We start from the raw sequence: 14,268 nt of genomic DNA, 5'->3' as shown, positions 1-14,268 counted from the left end.
CGATTGATGATCCGCGTACTATGTTACGATGATTCGGGGTTATCCTCGACGGATGAAATTAAAAGTTGTGGCACAAGAGTACAACCTCTGCAGAGTGTTAAACCTATTCGAATAGCCGTGTCCACGGTTACGGACGATTGGAAAGGCCATACTATCTCCGTTATCATTAAAATGTTTTGATTCTTGAAATGAATGGTGGATGGAAAGGTGATATTATGGTGAACCATAATGAGTTGTGGGAATGACACTAATGTTCCCACTTGAGTTAGTCTAGCACATGATAAGGCTTTACTAAGTGTTTACTAAACTAAAACTTGGCTTTATGCAAATAAACCTAGAGCTTAGTACCCCTTTATTATACTTAATGAGTATTTATCTTAGAGTTAGTTTGCGAGTACTTTAAAAGTACTCATGGCTTTGCCCTGGCTATTCAAATGCCAGACTATGAAGGAGAGCACCAGTATCAGGATGACGGACAGCAAGACGTCTACGATAACTAGGATCGTCTTCTAACGTCAAGCGTTGCCTGTGGAATAGAAAGTCCACTACTACTTCGCTTCCGCTACTATTTGTGATGTTGAACAATATATTCGTGTAATATTGGATCATGTGATCTTTGGTTGTAAGACAATATGTGTTGTAATAAATGATGACTCTATGCTACTTACTATTATGTCTCGCAAAAACATTATTCCTGGGATTGCGATGTACGGCATAATAGGCATCTGGACTTAAAAATCCGGGTGTTGACAAGTTGGTATCAGAGCCATTGTTTGACCTTAGGAGACCCTAGTTAGAATGGACGTTTGATAAACTTAGTTTCCAAAATAATGAATTGAATAATTATGAAAAATACAATCATACCCTTACCTTTGATCTTTTCAAACTAGCCAATTCATGTTCTTATTTATAAGTTGCTTAAAATTTTGAACACTTGCACATCTCTAACTTGCTCATCAATCCCTCTACAGATGGATGCTATCATCCCGACGGAGCCCTTCATCCAGACTCAAGTGTACGACCTGGCGAACGGTGGGGATCTGATCTTTGAGAGGGACCTGTTTGCCCTCTCACAGTTCCTCGGACGCTCGCCTCCCGTGTTCTACGGAGGCCAGATTGCTGACCAAGTTGGGGGCCAACTCCAATGGCTCATCATGGCTAGCCTCCCTGGGAAGCCGGAGTCACCCATGTTCCGCCAGATTCAGTTCTCTCTCCGAGAGAACAATTGGGTGGATGGACTCGCCCGCGCTCTACAGGAGGCTCTCGCTCGTCTGTGCGGGCAAAACTCGGTGGCTATTGAAGGGGAACGCTTTGAACACTTTGCAAGGCACTCCTCTCTCGGGCTGCCCATCAGCCTGCCGTTCCACCCGGTGCTCAGGCACCACGTGGATCATATGGACTTCATGTTGTTCGAAACTCGTGCTGAGTTGGACAACTCCCGCTCCGCCGCCAACCACACCCACCACCAGCTGAATCAGTATGCGGAGACCATCAAGGTCATCGCAAAGGAGCGTAGAACTCTCCGCCAGCTGGTCGCGAAGAGGGACTCTACCATTCACCGCCTGAAGGCCAAGCTCGCCGTCCTGAAGGAGACCATCGCCACTCAGGCGGAGCAGCTCCAGATCCTAGAAGGAGAGGGAGAAGGGGAAGACATCCAAGGGGATGGCTACTCCTACGTCAGCAACGACGATGACTACAAGGAGGAAGATGAGGGAGATCTGGACTTCCACCAGCACCTGCCTGCCGGGATGGACACCACCTTCCCGCTCTGCATCGATGGATAGTTTCCATCCCCCTTATGAGCACTTGCGTAGTATGAGATGTATCGGTCCTTTGTATCCGCCCCATGTATCGTAGTTTGTTGAAAGGGTTCTTAAAACCCTCCTGAACATTTGGCTTGTAATATTTGCTACCTCCATGACTATGTTTGTGTGTGTAATATTATTAATATTTTATGAATCAAGTTTAAGTTGTGTGAAATTTATCCCAAAATGAGCCATAGAAATTTCCCTCTCGTCTCATTATCCATATCCCTGTTCAGATGGCACCTCCAACTCGCAACATGACTCAGGAGGCAATGATGCAGATGTTGCAACAGATGTTGGCTGATAGAGAAGATGAGAGAGCTGAACGTCAAGCCAACCTAGCTGCACTTCAACAGATTGCTCAGGGCAATCAAGGCCACGGAAACCACGACCATCCAGGGTCGAAGCTGAAAAACTTCCAAAACACCAACCCACCGGTGTTCAGCAAGACAGAGGAACCCCTCGATGCTGATGATTGGCTCCAAACTATGGAGAACAATCTCGAGGTTGCCGGAGTGGAGGACAACGAGAAGGTGTTGTTCGCCACCCACTATCTGGCTGGACCTGCACGTGCCTGGTGGACAAGTACCCGCGCCTTACATGCGGGGCAAATGATGACTTGGGAGGATTTCAAACTCAAGTTTAGTAAGTATCATGTGCCCCCGGGTTTGATTAAGAAGATGAGGGATGAGTTCAGGGAACTAAAACAAGGCAGAATGACCGTGGTGGAATACCGCGACAAGTTTCTCACTTTGTCAAGGTACGCCCCGGATGAGACGGATACCGTCGAGAAGAGGAAGGAAAGGTTTCTGAATGGACTGCATGATGAAATGCAGACTGTGCTGATCAACATTCCCTTTGCTGATCTAGAAGCCCTCGTTGACTCCGCCATTCAGATGGAGGGGAAGATACACCAAGCCAATGAAAACCGCAAGCGCCGTATGATGAACCAGAGTGGGCCCAGCAACAACCACAAGTATCGCCCCAGCTCAAGTGGAGGGTTCGTCCCAAGAAACAACAAGCCCCCTATGCAGAATCCACGTCCGAGTTATCAGAACCGGAGTGGAGGAAACCCCAGGCCAGGAGGCCACCACAACCACAACAACAACAACAACAACCACAACAACTTCAACCGCGCTCCACCTCGCGCCCCCAACAACAACTCCAACACCGCTCCAAGGACTGGGAGCAATGCTGTTCCCATCACCCCCAAGGACAAGTCCACCTACAACTGCTACGAGTGCGGAGTGGCTGGGCACTTCTCCTATGAGTGCCCCAAGAAGCTCGCCAAGACTGCCGCCAACACCTCAGGCCCTGCGCAGCAGCAGCGTCGTGTCACCACCAACAAGAAGTTCGCCCCCAACCACCCGAACAACCGCAACGGCCGCCTCTACCACATGAATGCAGAAGAAGCTCAGGAAGCCCCAGACGTTGTGCTGTGTATGTTCTCTGTTAACTCAATACCCGCAAGAGTGCTGTTTGATTCTGGAGCATCGCATTCATTCATTACCGAAGATTTTGCATGCACTAGTAAGATTCAACCCATCAGTTTGAAGCATGTCATGATAGTTCAAATACCCGGATCAACAACTAAAGCTAGAAAAATTTGCAAAGATGTGCCAATCAGAATACACGAAATAGAATTCTATGCAAATTTGATTGTTCTGGGAGCCAAAGGTTTGGAAGTAGTCCTCGGAATGGACTGGATGGCGAAACATCATGGACTGATTGATTGTGCCAAGAAGGCCATCACCATGACTAGTAGCACCGAAATAATAGTTGAACACATATCTAAAAGGATGCCAGAAAGTTCACCTGCAACCAAAGCCTAGCCAAACCCACCTTGGATCAGATCAGGGTCGTTTGTCGATATCCTGATGTGTTTCCGGATGATCTACCCGGTACGCCCCCAGATCGGGATATCGAGTTTATCATCGAGTTAATCCCCGGAACTGGACCTATAGCCCAGAGAGCCTACAGCATGAACCCGGCAGAGTTAGTGGAATTGAAGAAGCAACTGGATGATATGCTATTCAAGGGTCTGATTCAACCAAGTGCGTCACCTTGGAGATCGCCAGTTTTGTTTGTGGATAAGAAGGATGGTGCCACTCGTCTGGTTACGGACTATCATAAACTCAACGATGTCACCATCAAGAACAAATATCCGTTGCCTAAGATAGAAGATCTGTTTGACCAGCTGACCGGAGCTCAAGTATTCTCGAAGATTGATCTGCGGACAGGATACCATCAGCTGAAGATTCGTGCCACCGATATTCTAAAAACTGCCTTTACCACCAGATATGGATTGTATGAGTACAATGTCATGTCATTTGGATTGACCAATGCCCCCGCTTACTTCATGAATCTCATGAATAAGATCTTTATGAACTTCCTGGACAAGTTTGTCGTTGTCTTCATCGACGACATCCTCATATACTCCAAGTCCGAAGAAGAGCATGAGCAACATTTGGAAGTGGTACTAGATACCCTTCGGGAGCATCAGTTGTATGCCAAGTTCAGCAAGTGTGAATTCTGGTTGAAAGAAGTAGGATTCTTGGGTCATATCTTGTCAGCCGGAGGAATTGCCGTTGACCCCGCAAAAATCAGAACTGTTGAAGAATGGAAAGCCCCAACCACTCAGACCGAGGTCCATGCATTTCTCGGATTGGCGGGATATTACCGCTGATTCGTTGATGGATTCTCGAGCATAGCAAGACCGATGACCCAACTGTTGAAGAAGGACCGGAAGTTCGAATGGACCGACAAGTGTGAAGAGAGCTTTCAACAGCTCAAGCTAAGATTGACAACAGCCCCAATACTAGTTATGCCGGACATTACCAAGCCCTTTGATGTGTACTGCGATGCCTCCAAGATTGGTCTTGGATGTGTGCTGATGCAAGAAGGCAAAGTAATATCTTACCTGTCAAGGCAGCTGAAGCAGCATGAACAGAACTATCCAACCCATGACTTAGAGCTAGCAGCGGTGGTGTTAGCACTGAAAGTATGGCGTCATTACCTCATGGGTAATCGATGCGAGGTTTACTCGGATCACAAGAGCATGAAGTATATCTTCACGCAGAAGGAGCTGAACATGAGACAGCGCAGATGGATAGAGTTAATCAAGGATTACGACATGGAAATCCACTATCACCCCGGCAAGGCCAATGTGGTAGCGGATGCTTTGAGTAGACTGCCGTGTCAGCTAAACTCCATGTTAGCAATTGAGCAACCCAGCCTCTTTGAAGAGTTTGAACAGTTTAGGCTTGAACTGGTTAGCGAAGGATATCTCGCCAGCATTGAACTCCAACCCACCCTGATTAGTCAGATCAAAGAAGCTCAGAAAGGAAATGCTAGCATGGACGGAATCAAGAACCAAATAGCCGCTGGAAAAGCACCGGGATTCACCGTAGATGAAGAAGGAGTGCTATGGTATAACAAGGGCCTTTGCGTGCCGTCAGACTCAGAATTGAAGCAAGTCATTCTGAAAGAAGCTCACGACACCCTATACTCCATTCACCCCGGAGGAACCCTGATGTACCAGGATTTGAAGGAACAATTCTGGTGGCATGGAATGAAGAGAGAAATTGGAAGCTACATCGCCAAGTGTGACATCTGTCAAAGAGTCAAAGCAGAACATCAACGCCCCGCAGGACTGTTGCAACCCCTACAGATTCCCGAGTGGAAGTGGGATTCCGTAGGGATGGACTTCATCACCGGACTGCCCAAATCTAGTAAAGGAAATGATTCCATCTGGGTAGTGGTCGACATACTAACCAAAGTCGCCCACTTCATCCCCGTCAAGACCACCTATCAAGGACCGAGACTCGCAAAACTATATATCTCAAGGATAGTCAGCTTGCACGGAACCCCGAAGTTGATAGTATCCGATAGAGGATCCCAATTCACCTCCAGATTCTGGCAGAAAGTACATGAAGGACTCGGAACTCGTCTGAATTTCAGCACCGCCTATCACCCGCAGACAGATGGACAGACTGAACGAGTCAACCAGATACTAGAAGATATGTTGAGAGCATGTGTGCTAGAGTATGGATCTAAGTGGGAAGACTGCTTGCCGTACGCAGAATTCTCGTACAACAACAGCTACCAAGCCAGCTTGCAGATGGCCCCCTTTGAAGCACTGTACGGAAGGAAGTGCCGTACCCCTCTGAATTGGTCGGAAGTAGGAGAAAGTCAAGTCTTTGGACCAGATATTCTTCGAGAAGCCGAAGAGAAGGTTCACAAGATCCGCGAGTACCTCAAGACAGCCCAATCAAGACAGAAGAGCTACGCCGACAAGAGACGCCGAGAGATGACCTTTGAGATCGGAGATTTCGTATATCTCAAAGTGTCCCCCCTTAAAGGAATGCAGAGATTCCAGCTTAGAGGAAAGCTCGCACCCCGATATGTCGGACCTTTCAAGGTCCTGAGCCGCCGAGGAGAAGTATCCTATCAACTAGAGTTACCAGAAGAAATGTCAGCGGTGCACAATGTGTTTCACATCTCGCTACTCCGGAAGTGTTTAGAGGTGCCTGAGAAGACCGAGGTTTTCAAGAACATCGACCATCGAGCTGTGGATATCAACTCAGATCTGACATACCGCGAAGTACCTATTCGCATCCTGGAAGAAGCCTTCAGAACCACCCGTACCCGAAGTATCAAGTTTCTGAAGATCCAATGGAGTAATCACACCGAAGAAGAAGCCACTTGGGAGAGAGAAGACTTTATGAGGACTGAGTACCCAGATCTCTTTAGTACCTAGTTTTCTCAGATCTCGGGATGAGATCTTTTGTAAGGGGGAAGGGTTTGTAACATCCCAAGTTTCAACAATAATAAAATCAAGAGAGAGTTTCCATTACTCAAATTTTGCAACAAACAAAAAATTTCATATGCATATAGTGCCACATATAGTTTCTTGCATTTGAGTGAATTTATTTTGTACAATTGCCATGATGAGTGTTAGTATGAGTAACCATTGCTATGTGAACCCTAATCAAAATCACCAAACCCTAATTTGAGGGGAATTGGAGAAAATGGGAAAAACCCATTTTTCACTTACATACACAATATGCAAAATTGCAAATCCTCAACCAAGGCCAAAATTGCTTGCTCCCTTGCTTGTAGAATACTTCAATATGATAAACTAACACAATTGCATCATTGGATCAAGAATCAAACACAAGAAAATTGAAATTCTTACATACATATGATAATGGTCACTTGTCACAAAAATATTTTCTTCACTACTTTACCCCTCTGGTTTTCTCATTTCTTGAACTAAACTTGGTCAACCAAAGCCATGTCATCCAAGACCATATCAAGGTGAGTAACTTTGATGTTGACCACCATGACTAGAGTTGACTAGGTTGACCAGAATAAAAGTGACAAGTAGGGATGCTGAAATAAAATGAAGATGATGCCAAATTTGAAATGTTGCAAATCAATTCCAAAATGAGTACCACCACCACCAATACTTCACTCTAATTATATAAAAGAGATTCACCAAAAAGAATTTCAAAATTCAAATAAAAATCTCTTGCGGCCATTGTGTCGAACAGGTGGCAGGCATGATTTCAGAATTGAGTTACATGCTATTATCCAGCAGATTTGAGCCTAAACCCCTTTTGAAATGTGATCATCAGCTTCCCCTACACCCCCTGCCTCTAGCCCAGTACTTGCATGGTTGATTAAAGTCGAGGAGAAACCCTAAAGTATGCCAAACAATGCCATGCCGGCCACCTTTGGCATCTCCACCTCTGGCCACCATTTCAACCCATCCCCTTGTCCTGGAGCATCTCCACATCTCAAGGACGACGAGGGTACAAGCCCCTGCAACGCCAATGCTCGGCATTGGCCAGAACGCGCGCGCCCAAAGTTGGCCAGGACGTGCCAGCACGCGCGGTGACCGCGCCCTGGACGCGCCAGGACGCCACGCACTCGAGCAGCCTACGCCTCCCCTGCAAAGCCTACCGCTGCGTCGAGCACCGCCTCTGCGCCCTCTAGACACTAGACGTAATCGATCGACTGCGGCCGCCTCGTCACCGTCATCCTCGCCGATGAAGTACCGCGGGTACTGCCGCACTCGAAACGAATTCCTGAACGATTCCTTCACCCTTTCGCTGCGCCAGCTAGTCCTCGAGCATCGCCAGGACGACGCCTACAAGATGCCGTCCTCGCCTTGCCCTTTCGATCGACGGAGAGGCCACGCCGTCGACGCGCCCTTGCAGCACCTCACGGCCACCATCGCCCGCTATAAATAGAGCTCCTCAGCCCACAACTCCTTCACACCATCTGCTCCCCTCCCTTCACTGAACACTCTCCCCACCTCAATTGAGCACCACCTCGCCGGAGCAGCAGCAATTGGGAGCTGAGGTCCGCTGGAGCCCGCGGAAGCCCTGCTTCGATTGGAGCCTCCCCGAGCGCCGCCGCTGCACCCAGGGCTTCCTCATCGACTACACCTTCTCCGCGCACCTTGCCAGACACCTGCAACGGCCTGGTACGCCCTCCGACCCCCTCAGCTCGCCGCCAGGGAGCTCGCCGCCCGTCGGAGACGACGACGTTCACACGCCGTCGGATCTCATTCTAATCCAACGGTTTCTATTTCGCGTACCGCTTCGGCGTTTAAAGAGCCGCTGACAGGTGGCCCCCACCTCGTCAGGGCAGCCCACCCGCACCGGTTGCTTGTTGGGCTGCGCAGTGGATTTTAAACCTGTTTCGGCCCGTTTAACCTTCCCGCCTAAGCCCACGATTCAAATTTGGATTTAATTATTATTCAAAATTGTCCTGCTGATGGTTTAGTTAAATTTGAATAGTTTGAAATCTGCCAAACCAAATTTAGCAAACTTTATACCGTTGGAAAGCCCATGAAATTATCTATCCAATGCCACTGGCCCCATCTCCAAATTCGCAGTACAATTAATTTGATAAAAAGGACAAGACAGGGATTTTTGAACATTCAAACTTTATCTAAAATTTAACCAGAATAGATTTTGAATTGATTCCAATTCTAATAAATCACAAATGATGTCCTCTAATTGATTATGCAATAATATAGACATGTTATTTGTATGATCATGGACTAGATCAAATAAAATGGCTATGTAGTCAATTCTAGAACAATTCAACTTGGAATTCAAATTTAACAAATACTATGAGAACTACTCTCTCATTTAAATCTTGATCCTAAGTGATATAACCAGGGGGGAAAGACTTAGGCTAATGAACCCTTGAGAAGTATTACTTAGAGATTTTAATCCATTTAAATGTTAAGTTTTAAAACTATGTGAATTATAGCAATTCAATTAAATTATACTCACATATAATAGATATGAAATGTTGACTTTGGGTCAACCTATATTTCATACCTTATTATTATATGAAGAGATTAAATCTTAATAAGATGTAATGAGAAGAAATGAATTCCTCTAAGGATCTACATACCAAATTTAAGAAATAGGAATAATGAGAGGAAATTATTTTCTCCTAAATAAGAACTCATCAAATAACCCACCATACCATGTTTGATTGATGATAGGATTAGTGTGTGAACTCTTTTGAGTGTTTCTAGTTTAGTATGTGAGCTTGGTTTAGTATTTATACCTCATATTCGTATATAGACGCTAGTAACGAGGAATACCAAGAGGAGGAGGACTACTCTCAGGAAGAAGAAGAGAACTTCGATAACTACTCAGCTCAAGGCAAGCTAACCCTTGCTAAACACAAGTGCTTAGCTCTACAAGAGCAAAGGCACCATCACACTTTACTTTTATGTATTACCTATCCCATGTTTTTACTTACATTTACTTTGCTTATTTATTTCAAAGTACTTTTTGATTTATGATTCACTTGGTCTAGAGTAGAACAATACTTGAATTTAGATTAGCACAACTCAAAGCTAGATAGCACCCCTCATATAGTTGCTAGTGCTAATCAATTAAAATTGACTACTCTAGATGGGAACATGGTGAAGTGAAATAACTTTGAAAGAAAGTAAAGTGGAGAGGGATGTGAACAAGAGAAGATAGTGATTTTTGATAAAATTGATGATTGGGTCTGAATGCGATACCCTTCCAATTATACAAGTACCCCCACAATACCTGATTATGGGTAGGGCTTAACTAGAAACTTGTGTATTTTAGTATGGGTTCCCTCTAAACAAACATCATAGGGGTTACGCCGAGGCTGCCTCCGTTAAGTGTGGAATGATGTTAATATGAGGTGAATGTACGGCCCAAGCCCTGTGCAGTTCCCGGGTTGACTGCGGTTTTCACCGGGAGGCCAAGCTCATGGGGAGAGGTGCTCATACTAGCATATATAAGTGAAAGGTTTCGATTGATGATCCGCGTACTGTGTTACGATGATTCGGGGTTATCCTCGACGGATGAAATCAAAAGTTGTGGCACAAGAGTACAACCTCTGCAGAGTGTTAAACCTATTCGAATAGCCGTGTCCACGGTTACGGACGATTGGAAAGGCCATACTATCTCCGTTATCATTAAAATGTTTTGATTCTTGAAATGAATGGTGGATGGAAAGGTGATATTATGGTGAACCATAATGAGTTGTGGGAATGACACTAATGTTCCCACTTGAGTTAGTCTAGCACATGATAAGGCTTTACTAAGTGTTTACTAAACTAAAACTTGGCTTTATGCAAATAAACCTAGAGTTTAGTACCCCTTTATTATACTTAATGAGTATTTATCTTTGAGTTAGTTTGCGAGTACTTTAAAAGTACTCATGGCTTTGCCCTGGCTATTCAAATGCCAGACTATGAAGGAGAGCACCAGTATCAGGATGACGGACAGCAAGACGTCTACGATAACTAGGATCGTCTTCTAACGTCAAGCGTTGCCTGTGGAATAGAAAGTCCACTACTACTTCGCTTCCGCTACTATTTGTGATGTTGAACAATATATTCGTGTAATATTGGATCATGTGATCTTTGGTTGTAAGACAATATGTGTTGTAATAAATGATGACTCTATGCTACTTACTATTATGTCTCGCAAAAACATTATTCCTGGGATTGCGATGTACGGCATAATAGGCATCTGGACTTAAAAATCCGGGTGTTGACAGCAACCTCCGCTCTTCAATTTAGGATCGACCAACAAGCCAAGATGCAAATGACAAAAAGGATACATCCTTTAGCATTGCCATGATAGTGTTAAGTTCAACTGTAGTACTGAAGAATAGACGAGTGGATTGCAGTTTTTTTCGCCTTACGTTAGTGTTTCCTCCCGGCGCCGACTCTGTTGGCGTCGAGCACTCCACCGCTGGCTTCCGCCTTCTCCCTCCGATAGATCGCGCTAAGGCTGTGATAGGGCCCTCTCGTGGTGTCTCCCAACCTTGGTGATCGCTTGTGAGGAATCTGTCTGGTCGCACGGGCCGGTGTGGGGGTTTACGATTGATCCAAACGCATCTGGTTCCGGTGCTTCGGGAAAGGACGATCTGGATGATCTAATGAAGAAACTGTTGAGAATGAGCAACTGAGCAACTAGTATTCACAGAGGGCCATAGGCAGTACATGTACATGTGTGACAATGTGCAGGTAAGCCCCTCATACACTGGGGAATAACGAAAAGAGACTATACAACTCTAATAGAAACTAGGATTGCGTGAAGAGGATCTGGATTATGTGTTATAGGAAGATGAGTTACCGCCGCCAATTGAGTCCACTATGTGGCTCGCCATTGCTAGGGTTCACACTGGTCATGAATTTAGTGATTTTTGGTTCCACAAGAAAATGAGAACAACATGAGATCTTGCCCAGGAGGTTAAGTTCAGAGCACTGGATGATAACATGTATACACTGAAGTTTCATGCCACATGTACTGAGGGCGGATCTTTATTCACAAATGCAACATGAATAGTGAAGAATGGACAATAACTAATGTATATGGGCCCACTAGTACTGAGGGCAGATCTTTATTCACAAACTGGTTACTTTCTCCTGATCCAGATCAGCATAGTATGTGGATGTTTACTGGTGATTTTAATTTAATGAGAAGTCCCAGTAACAGAAATAGACCTGGAGGTGATCACAACAACATGCTTCTTTTCAATAATATCATCCAGCATTTGGATTTAGAAGAGATCCCCTTAAAAGGGAGGTCCTATTCCTGGAGCAACATGCAAGATAATCCATTATTAGAGAGACTTGATTGGATTTTTACCTCAGCAGAATGGACATCCAAGTATCCAGATACTATGGCTATACCTCTAGCTAAATTATCTTCTGATCATATTCCTATTCAGATTAAGATTGGGACAAAAATCCCAGTGGCAAGAATTTTCAGATTTGAGGAATTCTGGATAGACTTTGAAGATTTTAATTATACTGTGGTGTCAAACTGGCATAATAAAGGAGTATACAAAAATCTTGCACAGGATCTTACTGCAAAGTTCAAGACATTGAGACATGGTTTAAAGAAATGGAGTAAGAATTTATCTCAGCTCAACAAACTTATTGAAAATTGCTGTTATGTGGTTGCAGTTTTTGATGGGTTAGAGGATCAAAGAGCTTTGTCTGTCATAGAAAAGAATTTCAGGGCAGCCCTCAAGAAGCATACACTCAATCTTTTGGAGGCAAAGAGAAAATATTGGAAAAAGAGAGCAAACATTAAATGGGCAAAACTAGGTGATGAAAATACAAAGTTTTTTCATGCTATATATAGCCACAAGGAATTATAGGCATAATTATATTGCCAGTATTACAACTGAAGATGGAAGAATTATCACTGAGCATGCACATAAAGCTGCTTTATTATGGGAATCTTATAAAGAAAGACTTGGCTTATCTGCTGAGACTAACATGCAATTTGAGATTGGCACTAGTAATCATAATATTGATCTTACTGATTTGGAGAGACCTTTCACTCATGAGGAAATTGATGAGATAATTCAACACATGACAAGTGATAAATCTCCTGGACCAGATGGATTTAATGGCCTGTTTATGAAAAAATGCTGGAATACTATCAAGGATGATTTTTATAAATTATGTGAAGCTTTCCACAATGGGAATTTGGATATTCAAAACATAAATACTGCATATATAACTCTCATCCCTAAATTGATTGTCCAGAGTCTATATCTGATTTCAGGCCAATCTCTTTGGTTAGTATGGCACTAAAAGTGATCACAAAGCTTCTTGCAAATAGGCTGCATAAAGTAATTATTCCTCTGATACACAAAAATAGCCATGTACAATGCATAGGACTACCCCCCCCCCCCCATTTTACAATTTCGAATTTGAAATCCTTTATTTAATTTATTTTTTAGTCCCTTTAATTGACATAGATACAAATACTCTACTAGGATGATGCACAAGAAAAGGTCAGGATAGCTCAGTTGGTAGAGCAGAGGACTGAAAATCCTCGTGTCACCAGTTCAAATCTGGTTCCTGGCAGAGAAAAAAAAAGATCTACCGAATAGGTATTGATACAAATACCTCGAGATGGGTTGGGATACATATTCATTAATAATATAAATAGAGTATGATTTATTCATCTAAGTGGATAAGTCTATAATAAAGAATAAAGGATTCTTGATCCCTCTCAATCTCTCTTTCAATTCGAGGATCCAGAGAGGTGTTTTCATAGTCATCTCCTAATATTTTCGATTTCATTTTTCTATGATATGCCTTTCTATATGAAAATTTGTTATTTACGATGTACGATGATCCCTGTTAAGCATCCATGGCTGAATGGTTAAAGCGCCCAACTCATAATTGGTAAATTTGCGGGTTCAATTCCTGAATCAGTATGGATTTATTAAGAGCAGAAACATCCAAGACTGTCTTGCCTGGGCATATGAATATTTGGATATCTGTCACAAATCAAAGAAAGAAATTGTTATCTTCAAAGTGGATTTTGAAAAGGTATTTGACAAAGTAGAATATAATGCTATCATATATATGCTCAGATATTTAAGATATGGGGACAAATTCATATCTTGGATAGAAAGTATTCTTGGTTCAGCATCTACATCCATTATATTAAATGAGGTTCCAGGTAAATCAATTAAATGCATGAGAGGGGTTAGACAAGGGGACCCCCTTTCACCTATTATGTTTGTCCTAGCTGCTGAGTTACTGCAAATTGTTATCAATAATGCCTGGAATAATGAAGAGATTCAGTTACCAATTAATAATTCATATGGCCAAGATTTCCCTGTATTACAGTATGCCGATGACACACTGCTCATTCTTCCAGCTGATGCAATGCAACTCAATAAGATAAAAGAAATACTGGATAAATTCACTGTCTCAACTGGGCTTAGAGTCAATTACCACAAAAGCTCTCTTGTCCCAATAAATATCACAGCTGCACGATGTAAAGAATTGGCAGACATTCTGGGTTGCAGGACAGAAAGCTTGCCCTTTACATACCTAGGACTTCATATGGGCACTACAAAACCTAAGATTGAAAATATGGTATATATAGCTGAAAGAGTGGACAAA

General features: G+C 43.7%; 1 non-coding gene across 1 annotated transcript; it reads left to right on the top strand.

Annotated features, from left to right (window-relative positions):
- The first annotated feature begins 13,142 nt into the window (after positions 1-13,142).
- TRNAF-GAA (transfer RNA phenylalanine (anticodon GAA)) lies at positions 13,143-13,215 on the top strand. The gene has a single exon. It is a non-coding gene; the product is annotated as a tRNA-Phe (tRNA).
- The last annotated feature ends 1,053 nt before the right edge of the window (positions 13,216-14,268 follow it).

This window comes from Lolium perenne, chromosome 4 (genome assembly GCF_019359855.2).
Source record: "Lolium perenne isolate Kyuss_39 chromosome 4, Kyuss_2.0, whole genome shotgun sequence".
Taxonomy (NCBI): Eukaryota; Viridiplantae; Streptophyta; class Magnoliopsida; order Poales; family Poaceae; genus Lolium; species Lolium perenne.
This window is presented reverse-complemented; position numbering and strand designations above follow the sequence as displayed.